General features: G+C 48.6%; 1 pseudogene; it reads left to right on the top strand.

The window, feature by feature from the left end:
- The first annotated feature begins 204 nt into the window (after positions 1-204).
- Positions 205-1,722, top strand: LOC136545135 (transcription factor JUNGBRUNNEN 1-like; annotated as a pseudogene).
- The last annotated feature ends 4,816 nt before the right edge of the window (positions 1,723-6,538 follow it).

Here is a 6,538-nt window from a genome sequence, read left to right as displayed (position 1 = left end):
CATCAAGAAAAAAACAGCATGGTTGGTAGCCTAGCGAGCCAGAAATCAAATCAAACCTCATAGCTTTGACCAGGCATAAGCATGCATGAACCTTCGTAGGACAAGTTCAGTACACAAGAGCTAGCATCCGCCGCATCACATGTGTATATATATATATAGAGCCCTAGCTACTTTTCATGTTGCAAGAACATAAAGGAAGCAGGAGCTAGCATCCATAGATAGCAGCTGTGCTACTCTAGCTATTGATCAAAGAGTAACAAGAACCATATTAGATATACATAGCAGCTGATCAGCAAGGATCTAAACTGAACCAAGCAAGCACTTATTGTTGCATGCCGACTAGCTCTACATCGTTGGTGGTGCAAGAAGAACAACACTACATGGCAAAAGAGATCATGGCTGGCGGCGACCATGGCGAAGGAGACGAGGTGGTGCTTGTGGGAGACGAGGAGGAGGAGGAAGACATGCTTCCCGGGTTCCGGTTCCACCCCACTGACGAGGAGCTGGTCACCTTCTACCTCCGGCGGAAGGTAGGCCGGGAAGCGCCTTAGCATCGAGATCATCAAGGATTTCGACATCTACAAGCACGACCCATGGGACCTTCCAAGTAAGTAGCTAGCTCGTTTATATGTGACCTTCCAATATACACAAACTCATGCATGTGTGATGATTACTCTACTACAATTTCATGCAAGATCGTTTTTTATATGCTTGCAACAAATAATTCATGCATGAACTGAATGAACAAATAAAAATTGTTGCTTGGATCGGAGATATAAACTTTGGACTTTGGAGCAATATAATGATGGATAACTGATCACTGATGCATGCATGTATGCAGAGTCGAGCTCGATCTCGGGAGAGAAGGAATGGTACTTCTTCTGCCTGCGGGGGAGGAAGTACAGGAACAGCATCAGGCCCAACAGGGTCACCGGCTCCGGCTTCTGGAAGGCCACGGGCATCGACCGCCCCATCCATTCCGCCGCCTCCGGCCGCGCCGGCGACCCCATCGGCCTCAAGAAGTCGCTTGTGTTCTACCGTGGCAGCGCCGGCAAGGGCACCAAGACGGAGTGGATGATGCACGAGTTCCGCCTCCCGCCGCGCGCCGAGAGCACCCACACTTCGCCCAGCGAGCAAGAGGCGGAGGTGTGGACCATATGCCGGATCTTCAGGAGGAACTTCACCTACAAGAAGCACCCGCAGCAGCAGGTCGCCGGCAGCAAGGTGTCCGCCGCCGCGGCCGTCGTCGTGCAGCCCGGGGAGTCTAGCTCCGTCACCGTCAGCCTCGAGTCGGACACCGGGGACGAGTACACGAACGACCTGCCACAGCCCCCGCTGCAAGCTCCGGCGGTGATAGACGACTACGGCTATGGCTACGGCCAGCAGCAGCAGCAGCTTCAGCAGGCCCAGTGGAACAGCCACGCGCTGCATGCAGCGGCCACGGCGCCGCTGCTGTCACCGACGATGGCCGCGTTCCACCACGGCGTGCTCAGTAGCCCTGCTGCCGGCGGGCTAGACGACATGTACTACAAAGATGGGTCCAGCTGGGACGACATTGGCAGGATGGTGATGGAGCTGACGGACCCCAGCCCCAGTGTGTTCTCCATCTATGACACTAGATCATATGCCTAGGAGACTTGCAGGAGGCTGTATTGTTCGTTCTTCGTTCTGTGCATGCTAGATTTTTTTGTTGGGAGTCCACTGCAGCTCCACCACACCACGCAGCACCGTACAGCAGAGAAGAGAGTTTCCCAGATGTATTATGTTGTCAAAACAATTGTATCGATGCCGATGCATATAGTATACATCGTATTGGATATATGGTGTTATTTGTTTTTTTTAATAAATATATATGATGTTATTTGTTTGTTCCCAATGTACTAGAGAGACGAGATTAATTTACTCGTGTGACATCATCATTACCTAATATAATGAGCAATTAAACCTCATGAAATATGGTCCTAGCTAGGCTAATGAGATTTATTTTCCTCTATGGTTCATATTTGATGTGGTTTCACCACATAATATAACCTGGTCCAAATTCAAAACACATTTTGACTTCACTGGCCCAAGTGTGAGGTGAAAAGCGTGGGCTGGACAGGTGCACAATGAAACAATGGCACTTTCTTACCTGGTGCAAAGGAAAGTCTAACATACATGTGCTAGTAATATATATAGTGCTTCCTCCATTCTAAATGGTAGGTACTTTAGCTTTTATCCCATGTCAAGGTTACCTAACTTTAACTAGCTAAATGTATATAAAAAATATATTAACATCTACATCATGAAATTAATACACTATTAAGATATGTTTATGATGGATTTAATGAAACTAAATTAATGTTGTACATACTTACGTTTCTATGAATTAAGTTGGTTAAACTTAGAGAATTTTGATGAAGGAAAATTAAATCAACCAACATTTTGAAATGGATAGAGCGAGTATGTTATAATGTGATTACCATCAGTCACAACTAAGATTACTACAAGATGAGCAAAATGGGTTTAAGTTTTTTCTTAAAAAATGGATAGAATTCTATCTTTAGACATCCTCTTACAAAGATGCATCATATCATACTTAAGATCATTAAAAAAAATGTGCCATTCTTGCTATCAGCCACGTTGCAGCCTCCAAGGCTGGCGGAGCATGTCGGATACAATGTGTCATTGTCATTGTCAGCCACATCGTGGCACTATTATATTGCGTAACACACCAAACTACACCTAAACTAGAGTGAATGGTGGAAGTTAAGAGATCTAGATCGGGGATGAGAAGAAAGAATAAAGGTTCAAGGGCGATGTGTGAAGGGGGAGGAGTTGAGGATAGCCCTGGTGCCACCACATCACGATAGTGGCATGTGATTTTCGATGGCCCTAGCGGTACCAAAGTGGTAGGGGGAAAGCGTGGCACTAGAGAAACAAGCTTTACAATTGCCACATTACAACCGGCAATACATGAACCGGCAGCGATGGCATGTACCAAGCATAATATGCTTATTTGCTTCACTTGCCAAGCATAGTACCATGATACAAATTCAAGAATGCAAACATTTTGCATTTGGTTGATTTGATTTTTGGTAGGTCTTTGCCAATCGAATAATCGGTAGAAGGAAGCACACCACAATGGAGGTTCGCTTGCAATGACAATGGAGGGAACTGGCATAGATCTATGTTTGTGGTGCTCTTTGCGGTGGTAAAATTCACTATATGTAGGCGATAACCACAACAAGAGCTGCTTGTTTTGCCAATTATTTGTTTCATTTGCTAGCACAAATTCAAGATTTTATTGTGAATCCACTTGCTTGTAGAGTGAATCGATTATGTGATGATGAATCATTATATGTTGAATTGGAGTTATTGCTTTACTTCTCTTAAGTGTGCATCATTTAGTTCTTTTGAATATTTGTGATGTTGAATTAGGGTTGGATCAGTAAATGATGAAGCCACAACGGCTTCATTATTTAGCTAGACACGATAGTAGATCATTTTTCTTTATGGACAAATATAATGACACAAAGAACACATCCACCAGATTCAACGCTCATACATAACTACCTTGTATGGCATATTCCCTATAGAGCACCTTCGGGCACAACCCTAAATCAGGGCATCTACATGTCTATATATAGAGGCTCCTTGGGAGGTTGATTTCTACACCCAACTGTAGTAGCGCCACCCTAAAACTCAGCCCCTATTCATATTTCCCTTATTCCAACATATTGATTGTGAATATGCATCATTTCACCTCAATAACCCAATGATTAATATTTGTAATACATATATTTCAGCCACAATAATCAGCTTAGCAAATTCAAACATGGCACTTCAAATTCAAAATACAAATTTAAACATAAATTTAATTTCATATGTACTATAAGCAAGCTCTGGCCCAGCTGGGAGGTGCTCAGTAAGCTCCTCGATCTGTGAAACATGATCTGGCCGGTCTAACCAGGAAACTCACAACTATTAAGAGCAGCACAAGGATGGCCGAAATCACAGCTTAAGTCTTGATCTTGACCTGTCAAACTTGCTTTCACTACAACTTGTAACCATAGAAGCCAGCAGGGCCTATGTATAGGTGACACGTACCGTACGTAACCTTGAGCAGCTAGCAAGACGGCTATAGCTAGCTAGCTAGCTAGAGAGCAAAATCAGATTAGCGTGCTTGCTGATTGGCCCGAGGCTAAGAAGATCAGCACAAGCTTTATTAACTTTGTCGTCTAAGTTAATTAGTATACTACTAGTATTTGGAGGCTGGCCTGACGAATAGAAGAAGGTCACCATCTGATCCGATCCATCAGAGACAGATTTCAGCACTTAGCGTACGGTTTTCAACAAAGGAGAAAGGGAAAACCTCAGCATCCGCGGATGTTTCGAGCTCCAGACTCCTCGTCACGTTGTCGCTTTCAGTTTCAGCCAGCCGGCACAGCCGCAGGATTAGGTGAGCAGCAGATCCGTCCTGCCTGCATGCTGCCAATTTCAGTGTCAGCTAGTAAAACATTTCCAATCTCTTTCCACAGCTAGTCCCTGACCATGGCTCGTGTCCACACCAAGCCCCGTCGGGCCGGGGCCTCGATCGATCGACACGCTCCGCTCGTGCGTGGAAGTGGGACTAAATCCTGTTCCTGTTTGCACAGCGATCGATCGAGACAAGAACGTCGCCGTCGCCGTCGCCGTCGAACGAAAAATCGTCCGGCCGTCTCGACTGTCAAGTAGTCGAGTGATTGGACCATCTGATCCGGACTTGAGCTAGCTAGAGAGGCTAGCAGCGGAGAGCACAGCCTGTTCCTATACATGTTGCCCTAGCTAGCTTTTTCCTGCGATCCTGTACTACTACATAATAATAAAAGAATTTTGCTAGATATCTGTCAGACTGTTTTTGTTGTTATTTATCTGTCAGATTCTGGGCCGTTGATTTGTTTGGAGATTCGTGCGGCTGTTTGGGTCCGCCATGCTAACGGGTCCACCACGCTAACGGGTCCGTGAAATAGAACCTTTGAAACCCGTTAACCTTATCTTTTCATCTACCACGGACATTTTCCCCCAGTCCCCTCCGCTTCCTCGCGCGGTGGCGCAGGCGCCACTGTCGGCTCGCTTTGCGCCGCGCTAGGCGGTGTGCGGGGCGGAGCTTTCGGGGGCTGCCGCACTGTGCTGCAGCGAGCTGTTGTTGGGTGCCCTGTCCACGCGCTGCACTCCCCCTGTGTCGCGGCGAGCGGTGGTTGGAGCATGAGCGGGAGTGGGATCCTCGGGCGTGGCTTCCCCGGTGCCGACAGCCATTGAGGAGTCTCTTGGTGCTATTGATTTTTGAAAGTGTATTTTGTTCTTCGCACGGTTGTTCGTTGATTTTGATTTTGTTTTGAGGAGCTGGTGGGCGAAGGCGGGGCGTCGGGTGAGGGAGGGCGGCGCGGTGGGCAGAGCCGGATGCGCTGACGAGGGACGGCAGTGCGGTGCGGGGGCGCGCCGGGTTGCCAGTTGACTACGGGCGGGGGCGCTGGGGCCGGGGGCAGCGATGCGGCGGCTAGCCATCTCACTCTGTCCGTTGTCTGTCAGTTGCGACCGAGGACAGGGACGGGACACGCCTGGGGGGTCGGTGTTTTAAGTAAAATATATAGTATTGCGTGTCTGGCTTGACGGTGTGCTGAGAGAAAAACGAGATTTATACTCGTTCAGACAGAAAGTCTCTACGTCTAATTTGTCGATGTTGCTTGTGTTATTAGCCCTGAAAATTTGTAGTATGGGTTACAAACGAACGAGAGAGAAATGATTTCAAGTCTCTAGGGGAAGGAGTGAATGGGTGCTGAGGGCTCGGTCGCTGCTCAGGCGTGCATTCGTGCTCTTGTGCAGATCTGGATCGGATCTCGATGGACCGATCACCTTCATGAGACGTCCTGCTTTCCCTTTTATAGGCCAATGAGAAAGTGCGGGTTACAATGGAGGAAAAGGAGAAGAACGAGAGAGAAGAAGGCTTCTAGGATCGTCGGGTCCTGCTTCTCCTTCATGCGGGTTCCTCCGATCCTGTAGACGTCAACAGGGACAGCTCCACGTCGTAGCCCTGTTCGTCACTGACGCCATACGCAGGCGTCGTCTACCGGTCATGGCGTTCCATTCTGTCCCGGCGGACATCGTGATGAACTGACGCACCTATCAGCATTCGTAAGATGGTTAGGCAGAACAACACCGACACGCCCAACGCTGTTATTGATGTGAACCCTCAGGTTTGGCCCGTCATGGCCACAGGTTACATTGAGGCATGCCAGTTCTTTCTCTGGTGTCAGAGTTTTGACCTAGACCCATACGTTTTCACCTGGAGTGGTTGGCGGCGGTATGAGTCCCCGTCGGATGAGACGGAGCACGAACCTAAGGGGTCAGGCGAGACGGAGCCCACGGCCCCGGGGACACGCGAGGCAGAGCCCGCCCCTAGAGGTCGGGCGAGGCGGAGCCTGTGCTCCACAGGGGTCGGGCGAGGCGAAGCCCGCACCCAAGGGGTCGGGCGAGACAGAGATCGTAGCCCCGAGGTCGGACGAGGCGGAGCCCACCC

This window comes from Miscanthus floridulus, chromosome 3 (assembly GCF_019320115.1).
Source record: "Miscanthus floridulus cultivar M001 chromosome 3, ASM1932011v1, whole genome shotgun sequence".
In the NCBI taxonomy this organism is placed as follows: Eukaryota; Viridiplantae; Streptophyta; class Magnoliopsida; order Poales; family Poaceae; genus Miscanthus; species Miscanthus floridulus.
This window is presented reverse-complemented; position numbering and strand designations above follow the sequence as displayed.